The sequence below is a fragment of the Piliocolobus tephrosceles genome, chromosome 11 (assembly GCF_002776525.5).
Source record: "Piliocolobus tephrosceles isolate RC106 chromosome 11, ASM277652v3, whole genome shotgun sequence".
NCBI lineage: Eukaryota > Metazoa > Chordata > Mammalia > Primates > Cercopithecidae > Piliocolobus > Piliocolobus tephrosceles.
The window spans coordinates 105,001,348-105,019,502 of NC_045444.1; the positions used below are offsets into that span (position 1 = coordinate 105,001,348).

General features: G+C 40.3%; 1 protein-coding gene across 4 annotated transcripts in view; it reads right to left on the reverse strand.

Annotated features, from left to right (window-relative positions):
• USP37 (ubiquitin specific peptidase 37) overlaps positions 1-18,155 on the reverse strand; it is a 121,021-nt gene that overhangs the window by 60,755 nt on the left and 42,111 nt on the right. The gene's annotated exons all lie outside the window — the stretch shown is intronic.

Consider the following 18,155-nt stretch of genomic DNA (forward strand, 5'->3'; position numbering starts at 1 on the left):
GCATAAATAATGAAGAAGCAAAATAAATTTTTGAATACTACTATTTTCCCTGAATAGATTAAGAGAAGTCAATGTTTAAGGAAAAAAATCTTGAATTTAGGGAAATATCAGTAATAATGATCACTTAAGGGAAAACTCTACAAACGTAAACTAGCAAATCTGTTCCTACACAGATGGAGAGGGTTATAATACATAACATATTTAACCTACAACCAAAATAATCCATGTGAATAGCCTGAAAAAGAAAACAATACATTATAGTTTCACTGTTATCCATTTTGTGGATACTACATTAGTTTACCTAGTCTTGAACAGATTTACTGTATACTTTTTCCACTGTTACAAATAATACAACAAACATTCTTACCCAATCTCCTTGAGAAATTCCTCTAGTTTATATGCATAGAAGAGAAAATGTTAGAGGTATTTTCAATCTTCATTTTTAATCTTTCGAGATATTGTGATTATTTTCCAAAAAGGCTGCACCAGTTTATACTTCAAACAACAGTGACTTTCCATTTCCTCATATGATTATATTACTTACTATTATCAGTTTTAATTTTTTTGCTGGGTCCAGTGGCTCACGCCTGTAAGCCCAGTACTTTGGGAGGCTGAGGCAGGTGGATCACGAGGTCAGGAGATCGAGACCATCTTGGCTAACACGGTGAAACCCCGTCTCCACTAAAAATACAAAAAATTAGCCGGGCGTGGTGGCGGGCACCTATAGTCCCAGCTACTTGGGAGGCTGAGACAGGAGAATGGTGTGAACCCAGGAGTGGAGCTTGCAGTGAGCCGTGATCGTGCCACTGCACTCCAGCATGGGTGACAGAGCAAGACTCCATCTCGAAAAAAAAAAAAAAATTATCTTGTACCGTAAGAGCACAGAAATTTTTTCCTGAATTTTCTCTTAACAGTTAAATTTTGCTTTCCCTTCTATTTAGGTCTTCAATACAGTTACAAGTGTCTTTTTCTGTATGTTGTGAGGCATACTTTTCTAAAAGATTTACTTTTCTATAAGGCAAACCAATTGCTCCCAAATTACTGATTGTTTGTCTGGGCCATGTGTTAGTTGCTGTTTGGTTTTTTACCTAAAAAAAAAAAATGTAGCACAGTGGCATATGCCTGTAACCCCAACACTCTGGGAAGCTGAAGCAGGAGCATCAGGAGTTTGAAATCAGCCTGGTCAACATATCAAAACACTGTCTCTATTATTTTAAAATTAAGGCTGGGTGCAGTGGCTCACACCTGTAAACCCAGCACTTTGGGAGGCCGAGGCAGGCGCATCACCTGAGGTCAGGAGTTTGAGAACAGCCTGGCCAATATGGAAAAACCCTGTCTCTACTAAAAATACAAAAATTAGCCGGGCATAGTGGTGCACGCCTGTAGTCCCACCTACTTGGGAGGCTGAGGCAGGAGAACTGCTTGAACTTGGGAGACGGAGGTTGCAGTAAGCTGAGATCACGCCACTGCACTCCAGCCTGGGGGCAGAGAGAGACTCCGTCTCAAAAAAAATTTAAAAAGTTAAAAATTAAAAATAAATTGTGAAATAGAATACTCATATGGGAAAAGTGTATAAAAATCAAACGTGGAGCATAACGAATTTTCATAAAACAAACACTTATGTAAACAACCTTATTATTGTCTAAACCCCAAGTTTCCCTTCCAAGTACAACGCTGCATTCCTCTAACCTAAAAGTTAGCATTATCTAATAGTTTTATCCCTTACTGCAAACCCCTAAATATTGTACTTTGGATAATATGGGATGTATCTATTTTCATCTTGTTTACAATCTTTCCACATCTTTACATTGTAGTTGTTTCTCTTTTACATAGCACATACATTTTCTTCTTCCATTAAATCCTATATATCTCTTTAACTGGAATATTTAGTATATATTCATATAAATTTTATATAAATTTAGTATATATCAGTAATGTCGGTACTGATTTATTTCTTGAATTTTATGATGAATTTACTATTTGTTTTACATGTTCTATGTTCCTTTTTTTCTTCTTTATGCCTTCTTTTAGAATATTTGACTATTTATCTCATTGTCTCCCCTCCGTTAGTCTGGAAATAATATAGGCTTATATATTTTTTTTATATTGTACATATTATATATATTATATATATATTTTTTAACAGACAGGGTATTGCTCTGTCACCTGGCTGGAGTGCAATGGCACAGTCATAGTTCACTGTAGCCTTTAACTCCTGGGCTCAAGCATTCCTCCCACCTCAACTTCCCAAGTAGCTGGGACTATAGGTATGCACCACTATGTCTGGCTAATTTTTATATTTTTTTGAAGAGATGGGGTCCCGCTATGTTGACCAGGCTAGTCTCAAATTTCTGGACTCAAGTGATTCTCTCATCTTGGCCTCCCCAAGTGCTAGGATTACAGGCGTGAGCCAACCATGCCCGTTCTAGAACTTTAATGGATGTCCTAAAAATTATATTATGCATTAAAAATAAAAACAACTTTATTTTAGTATAGTTGACATACTATAAAATGCACACATTTAAAGTGTATAACTTTAAGTTCTGACACATATACACTCATGAAATCATCACCAGAATTAAGATAGTGAACGTATCTATTACTCCCAAAAGTATCCTGGTGCCCGTTTGTATCCCTCCCTCCCACTCCTCTCTGCCTGTGACCTTGTCTCTATGACCAGGCAACTACTGATTTGTTTTCTGTCACTATAGATTACATTTTCTTTTTTTTTTTTTTTTTTGAGACAGAGTTTCGCTCTTTTTGCCCAAGCTGGAGTGCAATGGCGCGATCTTGGCTCACTGCAACCTCTGCCTCCCGGGTTCAAGTGATTCTCCTGCCTCGGCCTCCCGAGTAGCTGGGATTATAGGCATGCGCCACCACCCCGGCTAATTTTTTTGTATTTTTAGTAAAGACGGGGTTTCTCCATGTTGGTCAGGCTGGTCTTGAACTCCTGACCTCAGGTGATCCACCTGCCTCAGCCTCCCAAAGTGCTGGGATTAGAGGCGTGAGCCACTGCTCTCAGCTAGATTACATTTTCTAAAATTTCATATAAATGGAATCATACTATTTCTTATGAGGTCTTTCACTCAGCATAATTATTCTGAGATTCATCCATTCTGCTGTGTGTATAAACAGTTCATCCTTTCTATTGCTAGACAGCATTCCATTGTATGAATATACCACAATTTGTTTAACCACTTACTTTCTCTTTTGAAATAGTTTTATTTTTTATTTTTTGAGATAGGGTCTCACTCTGTTGTTCAGGCTGGAGTACAATGGGACCATCACAGCTCAGTGCAACCTCTGCCTCCCAGGCTCAAGAGATCCTCCCACTTCAGCCTCCCAAGTAGCTGGGATCACACTACCACGCCCTGCTAATTTTTTTTTTTTTTATTACTGTATTTTTGGTAGAGACAAAATTTTACCATGTTGTCCAGGCTGATCTTGAACCCCTGAGCTCAAGCTATCCACCCGCCCCAGCCTCCCAAAGTGCTGAGTCACTGCGCCTCGCCTGAAATAGTTTTAGATTTACAAAAAAGTTGCAAAATAGTACAGAATAGCTTTCACTCAGCTGCTCCTAATATTAGAATCTTATATAATCATAGTACAATGACCAAAACCAGGAAATTAACAATGATACGATACTATTAACTAGTAACCTAAACATATTATTCAAATTTCATCAGTATTTTCACTAAAGTCCTTTTTCTGGCCCAGTATCCCACAGTGCAAGTAGCTGTCATGTTTCTTTACTCTTACAATCCTCAATTTCTTCTTTTTTTAAATGGCTTTGACAATTTTGAAGAGTAATGGTCAGGTACTTTATTTCCTTCAACTGGCTTTGTCTGATGTTTTCTCATGATTGGATTGAGGTTATGCATTTGGAAACAATAACAGCTAAGTGACATTGTGACCTCCTCAGTGCATCCTATTACAGAGTCTATAATGACAATGTCTTATTACTGGCGATGGTAATCTTGATTTCTTGGTTAAGATATCTTCTGAGTTTCTCTACAGTAAAGTTACTATTTTTCCTTTTGTAATTAAGAAATATAAGGAGATATTCTGAGACTATGCAAATACCCTGTTTCTTTTCTTTTTTTTTTTTTTTTTAAGACGGAGTCTCGCACTGTCGCCCAGGCTGGAGTGCAGTGGCTGGATCTCAGCTCACTGCAAGCTCCGCCTCCCGGGTTCCCGCCATTCTCCTGTCTCAGCCTCCCGAGTAGCTGGGACCACAGGCGCCCGCCACCTCGCCCGGCTAGTTTTTTTTTGTATTTTTAGTAGAAACGGGGTTTCACCGTGTTAGCTAGGATGGTCTCGATGTCCTGACCTCGTGATCCGCCCATCTCGGCCTCCCAAAGTGCTGGGATTACAGGGTTGAGCCACCGCGCCCGGGCGCAAATACCCTGTTTCTCATCAAACTTTTGTCCACTAATTTTAGCACCCAATGATAGATTTTGCCTGCAATTATTACTGTAGTATTTGATGAAGGTAATATTTTATTCCTACAATCCTCCAAAATTCTTAATTGGAATTCTTCTGTTAGGGAGAGCTGTTCAGTCTCTACACATTCATTCATTCATTTCAGTATGGACTCAGGCACATTTATTTTTTTCTACAGGTTTAATCCAATATTATCATTTTGTTACTATAATTGTTCTAATTTGGGCCATTGATAACCCTTTCAGGTTGGTTCCTGTATCCTTTGGACATTTCCTCTTACTTTTTTGTGCATATCTTTACTTTCTGGCACCACAAGATGTTATAGACTGATCTTGCATTTTCCCTGCTCTAGTCCTGGAATCAACTATTATTTCAAGGAGCTCTGCTTTCTTGTACTGAATAATAGTATTTAAAAATCAGGGTCTGCAAGCTACCACTGACTTTCTTCACAGAATTAGAAAAAACTATTTTAAATTTCATACGGAACTTTTTTTTTTAAGAGCCTGTATAGCCAAGAGAATCCCAAGCAAAAAGAACAAAGCTGGAGGCATCATGCTACCTGACTTCAAACTATACTACAAGGCTACAGTAACCAAAACAGCATGGTACTGGTACCAAAACAGATACATAGACCAATGGAACGGAACAGAGGCCTCAGAAATAACACCACACATCTATAGCCATCTGATCTTCGACAAACCTGACAGAAATAAGCAATAGGGAAAGGATTCCCTATTTAATAAATGGTGCTGGGAAAACCGGCTAGCCATATGTAGAAAACAGAAACTGGACCCCTTCCTTACACCTTACATAAAAATTAACTCAAGATGGATTAAAGACTTAAATGTAAAACCTAAATCCATAAAAACCATAGAAGAAAACCTACACAATATCATTCAGGACACAGGCATGGGCAAAGACTTCATGACTAAAACACCAAAAGCAATTGAAACAAAAGCCAAAATAGACAAATGGGATCTAATTAAACTAAAGAACTTCTGTACAGCAAAAGAAACTATCATCAGCGTGAACAGGCAACTTACAGAATGGGAGAAAATTTTTGCAATCTATCTATCTGACAAACATCCAGAGTCAACAAGGAATTTAAACAAATTTACAAGAAAAACCAAACAATCCCATCCAAAAGTGGGTGAAGGATATGAACAGACTTCTCAAAAGAAGATATTTATGCGGCTAACAAACACATGAAAAAAAGCTCATCATCACTGGTCATTAGAGAAATGTAAATCAAAACCACAACGAGATACCATCTCATGCCATTTAGTATGGTGATTATTAAAAAGTCAGGTGACAACAGATGCTGGCGAGGATGTGGAGAAATAGGGATGCTTTTACACTGTTGGTGGGAGTGTAAATTAATTCAACCATTGTGGAAGACAGTATGGCGATTCCTCAAGCATCTAGAACCAGAAATACCATTCAACCCAGCAATCCCATTACTGGGTATATACCCAAAGGATTACATATCATTCTACTATAAAGACACATGCACACGTAAGTTTATTGCAGCACTATTTACAATAGCAAAGACTTGGAGTCAACCCAAATGCCCATCAATGATAGACGGGATAAAGAAAATGTGGCACATATACACCATAGAATACTATGCAGTCATAAAAAACAATGATTTCATGTCCTTTGCAGGGACATGGATGAAGCTGGAAACCATCATTCTCAGCAAACTAACACAGGAATAGAAAACCAAACACTGCACGTTCTCACTCATAAGTGGCAGTTGAGCAATGAGAACACATGGACACAGGGAGGGGAACATCACACATGGGGGCCTGTCGGGGGATGGGGGACAAGGGGAGGGAAGAGTGTTAGGACAAATACCTAATGCATGCAGGGCTTAAAACCTAGATGACGGGTTGATAGGTGCAGCAAACTACCACGGCACATGTATACCTATGTAACAAACCTGCACGTTCTGCACATGTATCCCAGAACTTAAAGTAAAATAAAACAAAATAAAATAAAATAAAAAATCAGGGTCTGGCACTAGGAATGCTCATGTTACTCGGGTGTGAATGCTTCAAGGTCCCCCCTAGTGGACTGAGCTAGGAAATGTATGTGTGTAACCCAAGACATACAAATGCATGTATGTTTATTTTGAATCAATCTATACATGTATATACATATATAAAACTTTGAGTTCATATTGACATCTCTGATTCTAACTGAACACCAAAGGTTCATACTAGTTTTCTTCCTTTCCTTATTTCTTTCTCTGACATTCCAAGTCTGGATCTCAATATCTACAATGTTTACTTGTTTACTTGTTCAATCCAAGTATACACCAGGTAGTTTCAGAACTGCTAACCCTACACCCTTGTGAGAAACAAACTATGAACTAGAGTACAATATTTGTGTACTCGTGCATTTTTGATATATTGAAGTCTAGTGTTAGCTGATTCTTTTACCTTTTCCTGGATAATGAAAGAAACTAGGAACAATTTACGCCATTTAATTATTCTGTGTCTTCCTTCTTCCCTTCTGGTTTATACGTTATTGTCATTTAAACCCAACAAGATATTACCATTGTTCTGTATAACAGAGTTTATCAAGATAGACAGCACATTAACTTTTTATTGTTCTTCATCCTTCCTGAAGCTCCAACTTTTCATCTGAGTTCTTTTTCCATCTGCCCAAAAACTTCTTTAGCATTTCCTTTAGCACATATTTGTTGGTAAATTCTGTTATTATTTTGTTTTGTATGATAGTATCTATTTCACCTTTACTTCGAAATTATAGGATATTTTCACAGCAAATAAAATTCTATGTTGGCAGTTGTTTTATTTCAGCATATTGAAGATATTCTGGCTTCTACAATTGCTATAACTAAAAGTCAAAGGTCAGATATTTTTGCTCCTTGGAAGCTGAAATGTTTTCTCCTGGTTGCTTTTGAGACTTTGTCTTTATTTCTACAGTTTCACTATGACATGCCTAAGGATAGGTTTTTTTTTCTCAATCCTGCTTGGTATTCATTAGGCTTCTTAATTCTAAAGTCTGATTGTATTACTTTTGGAAAATCCTTAGCCAGTATCATTAAATACAGTTGATACCCCAATGTCCCTCTTCTTTGAGACTTTAATAAGACACAACAGACCTTTTAACTATGCCTCCTACACTCTCCTGTACTGTCTTTTCATGCTTTATTCTAGAGCCTCTTTTGAGTCATCGTTCAGATCACTAATTCTCTCAATTACTACTAATTCTCTCAATTACTATTTTTCCTTTTTTTTTTTTTTTTTTTTTTGAGACCGAGTCTCGCTCTGTCGCCCGGGCTGGAGTGCAGTGGCCGGATCTCAGCTCACTGCAAGCTCCGCCTCCCGGGTTTACGCCATTCTCCTGCCTCAGCCTCCCGAGTAGCTGGGACTACAGGCGCCTGCCACCTCGCCTGGCTAGTTTTTTGTATTTTTTAGTAGAGACGGGGTTTCACCATGTTAACCAGGATGGTCTCGATGTCCTGACCTCGTAATCCGCCTGTCTCAGCCTCCCAAAGTGCTGGGATTACAGGCTTGAGCCACCGCGCCCGGCCTTTTTTTTGGGATAAGGTCTGGTTCTGTCACTCAGGCTGAAGTGCAGTGACATAATCACAGCTCATTGCAGTCTTGACCTCCCAGGCTTGAGCGATCCTCCCACCTCAGCCTCCCAAGTAGCTGGGACCACAAGTGCAAGGCATCATGCTTGGCTAATTTTCTATTTTTTGTTGAGATGAGATTTCCCCATAAATGTTGCCGAAGCTGGTCTCCATTATGTTTTATATGCTGGAAAAAAACCATCCTAAACAGACTTGAGTTTTTGTATTTTTCATTTCTAGATTTTCTATTTGATTTTTTAGAATCTGTGATAATTTCAGAATTTTAGGTTTTCTACAGAAATCTCCTTTATTTCTTTTGATGTGTTAAATATTGTTCTTTTATAATCACTGACATTAATTCCAGAATACGTGGAGCCCTGTGGTCCACTGCCGATCTAAACTGTTTCTTCTAGTAATAATTCATGTTAACTTGTCTTGCTGCATGTCTGGACACTGAACAGCATTTAATCAAATTTAAGATACAGCTAATTGTAAGACATAACATTTATTTCAGGTAGTACTAAGAAACAAAAAATAATCCCAACCAAAGTATATAATGACTTCTATGGCTTAGAATTTTTACTTCTTACTGGAAGCTTTTTATGCAACTAGATATGCATTTTTATCATGTTGCTCTTATACAAAAAGAAAAATATAAAACTGGTTAAGGTATTTCTAATAACTCACATTCAGAATCTGAATCTTCTGAATCCTTTTTCCCACCCAGGGTCATAGATTTTCAGTTTTTCCAAACAGTGCTGCTGCCTGGGCTACTAAAAACAAAGGTGATGTTTTTTTTTTGTTTTTTTTTTTTCTTTTCTTTTTTCCTCCAATTAAGCCCAGCAGTGTAATGATGCTGCATTTCCTTTTTCTTTTCTTTTTTTAATGTTGCATTTCTAAATAGTAAATAGTGCCACACTATGTCTCCGGGAGTTTTCTTCTAAGCCAACGACATTCATTTGGCAAGGTCTAATACTGAGGTTATTTTAATCTTACCAGAAGAAGCCCACAGATTTTCAGATCACAACTAGAATTCGCTGCCCTTTCTTAAGTGGTCATTTTAAATGGTCTGACTAAAAAATACAGTTTTTCAGTGATACCACAAATGACAACCAAGTCTGCTCATGTGCAGGTAATGCCAACCATGTTACAACTGCCTCCTGGCAGCAATTTAAAATGTCATAACATCTGATATACCTCTTTTCCTTCTTTTTTTCTTGAGACAGAGTCTCACTCTGTCACCCAAGCTCGAGTGCAGTGGCACGACCTCAGCTCACTGCAAGCTCCACCTCCCGGGTTCATGCCATTCTCCTGCCTCAGCCTCTCGAATAGCTGGGACTACAGGCACCCGCCACCATGCCCGGCTAATTTTTGTATTTTTAGTAGAGACAGGGTTTCACCATGTTAGCCGGGATGGTCTTGACCTCCTGACCTCGTGATCCACCTGCCTCAGCCTCCCAAAGTATTGGGATTATAGGCATGAGCCACCGCGTCCAGCCTATACTTCCATTTTAAATACTAATGTGGGCCGGGCGCGGTGGCTCAAGCCTGTAATCCCAGCACTTTGGGAGGCCTAGACGGGTGGATCACGAGGTCAGGAGATCGAGACCATCCTGGCTAACATGGTGAAACCCCGTCACTACTAAAAAATATAAAAAATTAGCCGGGCGAGGTGGCAGGCGCCTGTAGTCCCAGCTACTCAGGAGGCTGAGGCAGGAGAATGGCGTAAACCCGGGAGGCGGAGCTTGCAGTGAGCTGAGATCCAGCCACTGCACTCCAGCCTGGGCGACAGAGCGAGACTCCATCTCAAAAAAATAAATAAATAAATAAATAAATACTAATGTGAAAAAAGTGTACATCTTAGAATTACAGAAATACGTTGAGGTGTAGGAAAATGTCTTCCCCTAGAGATAGTTTTCATTTAGTACATTTATTTTGTCAATCATCTAGGATACTAGCCACTTATAATCAACTTAATTAAATTTCAGTGCTTGCAATAACTGGGCTATACAGATGAATAAAATTCACAGAAAGGCTGGCTTACATCTAGCTCACCCTTATTCCCAGGCGGAACCCTTCAGTATACATTGAAATATGTGGAGTAAACTCTAGGCTCCCTATATTGGTAGATCCTAGCCTCTATTGTCCTTCTAGATTCATGAGTGCGTCAAAAGTACTGCTTGGTCTTTCAGCAATCTCTTCTGGTTCAGCCAACGTGCCTGGGAACTCTCTGGATTTCCTCCTCCCTTCTTGGTTTGGTAATTCCTCACACTCCTGTCAGTTTTGTTTTGTTTTGTTTTGAGATGGAGTCTCCCTCTGTTCCAGGATAGATGGAGTGCAGTAGTGGTGGGACCTTGGCTCACTGCAACCTCTGCCTCCTGCGTTTACGCTGTTCTCCTACCTCAGCCTCCCAAGTAGCTGTGATTACAGGCACACACCACCACGCCTGGCTACTTTCTGTATTTTTAGTAGAGACAGGGTTTCACCACATTGGCCAAGCAGGTCTCGTACTTCTGACCTCATGATCCGCCCACCTGAGGCTCCCAAAGTGCTGAGATTAGAGGTGTGAGCCACCACACCAGCCTCCTGTCAGTTTTTCAATGCTCTTAAAATTCCTGCATTATTTTTTTCCTTTATTTGAAACAGAGTCTTGCTCTGTCACCCAGGCTGGAGTGCAATGGCGTGATCTAGGCTCACTGCAACCTCTGCATCCTGGGTTCAAGCAATTCTCCTACCTCAGCCTCTTGAGTAGCTGAGATTACAGGTGTGTGCCATCATGCCTGGCTAATTTTTGTATTTTTAGTAGAGACGAGGTTTCACCATGTTGGCCAGGCTAGTCTCAAACTCCTGACCTCATGTGATCCGCCCACCCATCCCAGCCTCCCAAAGTGCTGGGATTACAGACATGAGCCACTGAGCTTAGCCAATTTTTTTCTCTTAATTTTTATATGTTAAATTTTTTTTCAAAATTAACAATTCTTTATTGTCATCATCTAATACCTGACTCATATTTAAACCTTGCCAACAGCTTTTGTTTTGTTTTGTTTTGTTTTTTTCCAGAGATGGAGTTTTGCTCTTGTTGCCCAGGCTGGAGTGCAATGGAGTAATCTCGGCTCACTGCAACCTCCACCTCCCAGGTTCAAGTGAATCTCGTGCCTCAGCATCCCGAGTAGCTGGAATTGCAGGCATACACCACCACACCCAGCTAATTTTTCTGTATTATTAGTAGAGATGGGGTTTCTCCATGTTGGTCAGGCTTGTCTCAAACTCCCAACCTCAGGTGATCGGCCCACCACAGCCTCCCAAAGTACTGGGATCACAGGTATAAGCCACCGCACCTGGCCCTTGCCAACAGCTTTACAAAAAAGTGTTATTCCCAGTTTATTCTTATCAAGATCCAATCAAAGTCCATATATTACATTTGGTTTTTATATCTCTTAAATCACTTATAACCTTTAAGAGTGCTCTCCTGACTCCCTGCACCCTTTACTTTACACGACATCAACTTGGTGAAGAGATCAGGCCAGCTGTCCCTCAGAATAGCTGATATAGTTTGGATATTTGTCCCCGCCCAAATCTCACGTAAAATCTTAATACCCAGTGTTGGAGGTGGGACCTGGTGGAAGGTGACTGGATCATGGAGGTGTATCCTTCGTGAACACTTTAGTATTATCCTGGTGCTAAACTTGGTGCTGTTCTCCTGATAGAGTCCTCATGAGATCTGGTTATTTAAAAGTGTATGGCACCTCCCCCTTCTCACTCTCTTCCTCCTTCTCTAAGTGTTGGCTCCCACTTTGCTTTCTGCCATGATTCTAAGTTCCCTGTGGCCTCCCCAAAAGCTGATGCTGCCATGCTCCCTGTACAGCCTGCAGAACTGTGTGCCAGTTAAATCTCTTTTCTTTATAAATTATCCAGTCTCATATATTTCCTTATAGCAATGTGAGAGCAGACTAATACAATAGGCTACTTTCAGATTTTGTCCAACTGCTGAATTTGTAGTGTCATTTAATTTATTCCACTAACCCATGCATTCCTTACCTTTAGAGCTAGAGATTTTATTTTTTAAATTTTACCTCAAGTTCTGGGATACTGTGCAAAATGTACAGGTTTGTTACATAGATATAGATGTGCCATGGTGATTTGCTGCACCTATCAACCCATCATCTATGTTTAAGCCACGCATGCATTAGGTATTTGTCCTAATGCTCTCCCCTCCCCTTGCCCCCCATCCCCCGACAGGCCCTAGTGTGTAATAGTCCCCTCTCTGTGTCCATGTGTTCTCACTGTTCAACTGCCACTTATGAGTGAAAACATGCAGTGTTTGGTTTTCTTTTCTCAGTTTGCTGAGAATGATGGCTTCTAGCTTCATCCATGTCCTTGCAAAGGACATGAACTCATTCTTTTTTATGGCTGCAATATTTGTTAATTTTTTCCCCACCTGACTAACAAGTCTGGATCCTACACTAATTTTTAATTTCACCTGTACCATGATCCAAGTAGTCCCCATATATGCACAAGATTGTTTCTGGGTCTTTACTTTGCTCCAGGGATTAATGATTAAATCTAACGCATCCTCTGTAATAATCACCTCACTTAACATTGTCTTTTCTAGATTTGAGACAAAGTCTTGTTCTATTGCCCAGGCTGGAGTGCATTGGCGTGATCACAGCTCACTGCAGCCTCGACCTCCTGGGCTCAAGTGATTCTCCTACCTTAGCCTCTTGAGTAGCTGGGGCTACCAGTCCATGCCACCACATATGGCGAATTTTTTTTTTTTTTTGTAGAGACAGGGTCTCACCATATTGCCAGGGCTGGTCTCAAACTTCTGGGCTCCTCCTGCCTTGGCCTCCCAAAATCGCTAGGATTTATAGGGGTGAGTCACCACACCACACCAACATTAAGTCTTAATATCTGGCCATTCAAGCTATCTTCTTAAGCTTTCCTCAAAATTATCTTGGCTATTCTTATAAGCTTACTTATAAGAAATAGAATTTAAGGCTGAGCACACTGGCTCATGCCTGTAAGCCCAGCACTCTGGGAGGTCAAGGAGGGAGGATTGCCTGAGGCAAGGAGTTTGAGACCAGCCTGGCCAACACAGAGAGACCCCATCCATCTCTCTCTTTTTTTAATTAGTCAAGCATGGTGGCACACATCTGTAGTACCAGTTATTTGGCAGGCTGAGGCAGGAGGATTGCTTGAGCCCAGGAGTTAGAGTCTGCAGTGAGCTAGGATTGTGCCACTGTACTCCAGCCTAGGTGACAGAGGGAAACTCCACCTCAAAAAAAAAAAAAAAAAATTTTTTTTTTTTTTTTTTTTTTGTGGGGGGTTCCGTAAAAAGTACTTTGTGAGACTTCAATGGAACTACCTTAATTTTTTTTATTAATTTGGAGATAAATGATACCCTTGAGCTTTGTTTACTTAGGTCTTCCGTTATGTCCCCTAGTAATCCTTTTCTTCATAAAAATACATATTTTAGGCTGGGCATGGTGGCTCATGCCCGTAATCTCAGCACTTTGGGAGGCTGAGGCAGGTGAATCATGAGGTCAGGAGATCTAGACCATCCTGGCTAACACGGTGAAACCCTGTCTCTACAAAAAATACAAAAAATTAGCCAGGCGTGGTGGCAGGCACCTGTAGTCCCAGCTACTTAGGAGGCTGAGGCAGGAGAATGGTGTGAACCTGGGAGGCAGAACTTGCAGTGAGCCGAGATTGCGCCACTGCACTCGAGCCTGGGTGACAGAGCGAGACTCCGTCTCAAAAAACAAAACAAACAAACAAAAAACATATTTTATTAGATTTATTCCTATCTACCTCACTGATTTTGTAATTCTTATAAATAGTACAGGTTGAGTATCCCTGAAATGCTTGGAAAGAAGAGTTTCAGGGTCAGGTGCAATAGCTCACACCTGTAATCCCAGTAATCCCAGCACTTTGGGAGGCCAAGGCGGGTGGATCACCTGAGGTCAGGAGTTCGACACCTGCCTGGCCAACATGGTGAAACCCCCCCCTCTCTACTAAAAATACAAAAATTGGAGCCGGGTATGGTGGCTCACTCCTCTAATCCCAGCACTTTGGGAGGCCGAGGCAGGTGGATAACCTGAGGTCAGGAGTTCGAGACCAGCATGGCCAACATGGTGAAACCCCGTCTCTACTAAAAATACAAAAATTAGCCAGGCGTGGTGGTAGGCGCCTATAATCTCAGCTACTCGGGAGGCTGAGACAGGAGAACAGCTTGAACCCAGGAAGCAGAGGTTGCAGTGAGCCAAGATCGCGTCATTGCACTCCAGCCTGTGGGGCAAGAGCGAGATTTCGTCTCCCAAAAAAAAAAAAAAAGAGTTTCATATTTTGAAATACTGTATTTGTATTATGCTTACTGGTTGATCATCCCTAATCTGAAAGTCTGAAACACTCCAGCGAACATTTCCTTTGATCATGACCTTTTGTGCATTGTATCAGCACTCAAAAAATTTCTAACATTTCAGATTTCAGATTTTTGGATCAGGAATACTCAATCTGTTTTCTGTTACAGTTTACATTTTATTATTGCTGGATTTAAGAACACCATTAATTTTGTGAATTGATCTTGTATTCCAGAAACCTTATAAAGCTTTTTTCTTGGGGGGGTCTTTTTTCATCTTTTTTTGGTGGAGAACAGGATGTTACTACGTTACCCAGGCAGGCCTTGAACTCCTGGGCTCAAGCTATCCCCCTGCCTTTGCCTCCTTAAGTGCTGTGATAATAGCTGTGAGCCACCGTACTCGGCCTTGAGCACTTTCATTTGTTCTAATAACCTCTGGTGATTCTCTTTGTGTTAAATATTTAACAGATAATACTGTCTGCAAACTATGACAATTCAGTTTTTCCCCTTTTCAATCCCCAAACCTCTTTATTTCATTTTCTTGTCCTACTGCATTGGCTAAAACCTTCAGAACAATATCACCCTGTTCTTGACTTTGATGGGAATGCTTCTCAAAGTTCCATAACTGTAATGTGATTTAAGTTTTTGACAGATAACTTTTCATCCAACTAGGAACATAATGCTCTGTTCCTAATATGCTAAAAGTAGGTATCACCAATGGCTATCAAATAGTTTTAAAAATCTAGCACAATCCCAAAAGTTTTCTAATGTTTACTTTTGATTTCTGGGATATACCGCACTCAGTCATTGTGTATCATTTCCAATGCCCTATTAGATTCAACTGTTAATACTTTATTTTGGATTCTTCTGTGTTTACATGTGAAAAATGATCTATAATTTTCTCTTCTCACATTGCTGTCACAAGGTTTTATTACATTCCTAGATTAGTTATGTAGCCTTTCCTGTTTTTGTAGAGGTGGGGGTCTTGCTATCTTGCCAAGGCTAGTCTTGAACTCCTGGATTCAAGTGATCCTTCCACCTCGTCCTCTCAAAGTGCTGAGAGTATAGGCGTGAACCACTGCCCCACTCCCAGCCATCTTTAACTTTTTAACGTGTCTATGTAATTGCAGCCTCCTCTGAAACTAAAGCTTGAAATGTTTTAATTTCCCTGAATCTTCTCTACTCCTGTATTTCTTCTATTGTCCAATGTTTTATTACTTATTTGCTTTTAATCCAACAACATCCTCCTTTGATAGAAAATATCAAGATGTATTTACACACATAAAATAACCCCAGAAGGATGTTACTTAATTTTTTTTGAGATGGAGTCTCGCTGTGTCACCCAGGCTGGAGTGCAGTGGCATGTCTTTGGCTCACTGCAACCTCTGCCTCCCAGGTTCAAGTGATTCTCCTGTCACAGCCTCCTGAGTAGCTGGGACTACAGGCACCCACGACCACACCTGCCTAATTTTTGTATTTTTAGTAAAGACAGGGTTTTGCCATGTTGGCCAGGCTGGTCTCGAACTCCTGACCCCAGATGATCCATTCATCTTGGCCTCCCAGAGTACCAGGGTTACAGGCGTAAGCCACCATGCCCGGCCAGAAGGATCTTATTAATAGTAACAGTGGTTATGTCTAAAAAGGAAAAATGAATACTAGGAGTTAGGAAAGAAAAGAAGATTTACATCTTCTTTACTGTATACACCCTATGTCGTTTGAATTTTCTACCACATTCACTTATTAGCAAAAAGACAAACTTTAAAAATATTTAGAATAAAAAATATAGTTTAAAATTGTTTTTGTTCACTTTCTTACCACTACTTCCTTGTTCAGTTTTCTTCTTGATGAATGAATTCTATCTGTCTTTGCACATCTGAAAAATAACATTCTTGGTCAGGTGCAGTGGCTCCTGCCTATAATCCCAGCACTTTGGGAGGCGAAGGCAGGTGGATCACTTGAGTCCAGGAGTTTGAGACTAGCCTGGGCAACATGGTGAAACTCCATGTCTACAAAAAAATAGCCAGGTGTGGTGGCACACACCTGTAGTCCCAGCTACTGGGGGGGTTGTGGGTGGGAGGATCACCTGAGCCTAGGAGGCTGAGGCTGCAGTGAGCCATGATTATGCCACTACACTCCAGGCTGGGTGACAGAGTGAGACCCTGCCTCAAAAATAAATAAATACTGCATTCTTTGTCTATGTTCTTGAAATATAGTTAGCTAGGTATAGAAGTTTTTGATACTGTTACTCTGCTAATAATATCAAACTATCTGCTTCCTATTCCAATACTGTTAATGTCAATCTGATTTCTCCACTTTTACAGAGGATGTATTTTCTTTCTGGTAGCATCTAAAATTTTACAATATAAATTTTTTTCTAAGTTTTATTTTAAGTTCAGGGATACATGTACAATTTTGTTGCATAGGTAAACTTGTGGCATGGAGGTTTGTTATACAGATTATTTCATCACCCAGGTATTAAGCCTAGTACTCATTAGTTATTTTCCCCAATCCTCTCCCTCCTCTCACCCTCCAACAAGCCCCGGTGTGTGTGTTGTTCTACTCTGTATGTCCATGTGTTCCCATCATTCAGCTCCCACTTATAAGTGAGAACATACGGCATTTGGTTTTGTTCCTGTGTTAGTTTGTTAAGGATAATCGACTCCACCTCCATCCATGTCCCCGCAAAGGATATAATCTCATTTTTTTTATGGCTGCATAGTATTCCATGGTGTATATATATCACATGTTCTTTATCCAGTCTATCATTGATGGGCATTTAGGTTGATTCCATGTCTTTGCTATTGTGAATAGTGCTGCAGTGAACATACACATGCATGTGTCTTTATAATAGAATGGTTTATATTTCTTTGGGTATATACCCAGTTATGGGATTGCTGGGTTGAATGGTTATTTTATTTTATTTTTTGAGACAGAGTTTTGCTCTGCTGCCCAGGTTAGAGTGCAGTGGTGCGATCCTGGTTTACTGCAACCTCTGCCTTCCAGGTTCAAGCGATTCTCCTGCCTCAGCCTCCCGAACAGCTGGGATTTACAGGCACCTGCCCCCACACCTGGCTAATTTTTTTGTACTTTTTAGTAGAGATGGGGTTTCACCATGTTGCCTAGGCTGGTTCGAATGGTATTTCTGTCTTTAGGTTTTTGAGGAATGGCCACACTCTCTTCCACAACGGTTGAACTAATTTACACTCCTACCAACAGTGTATACGCATTCCTTTTTCTCCACAACTTCACCGACATCTGTTATTTTTTGACAAGATGTGGCCTTTTAAAAAAGTATTTGTTGTTTGGTATTTTTTCAGGCTTTTCAATGTGAGAACTTTCATCATTTTCATTTATTACTTCTTTGCCAATCTCCTTGCCTTTATTTTCCTTAGTCTTTTCTTCCAGAATATTGTTAAGATATGGAGGGTACACCAAGAAGACCAACGTAAGTCTCTTCATTTCATTTACTTTTATCATCTCTGTTTCCCTGCCATATTCCATGACCAAGCCTTCTTGACAAGGACTTAGTATTTACTTCTGCCTGGCCATCTACCCTGCATAGGACTTTAAGTGGTCACAATTCTGGCCCCATGCAGGTAACAGTAAAGCAGAGGCTAATCATTGTTGTCCCATTTTCATGTCTTTGCACTATACTCAGAGAGTAGGAAAGCAGCACATTTATGGTTCCAACCCAAAGTACTTATACACAACTGTTCCACTCTGGTTTACTAGCTTAAAGAGCTGTTCTAA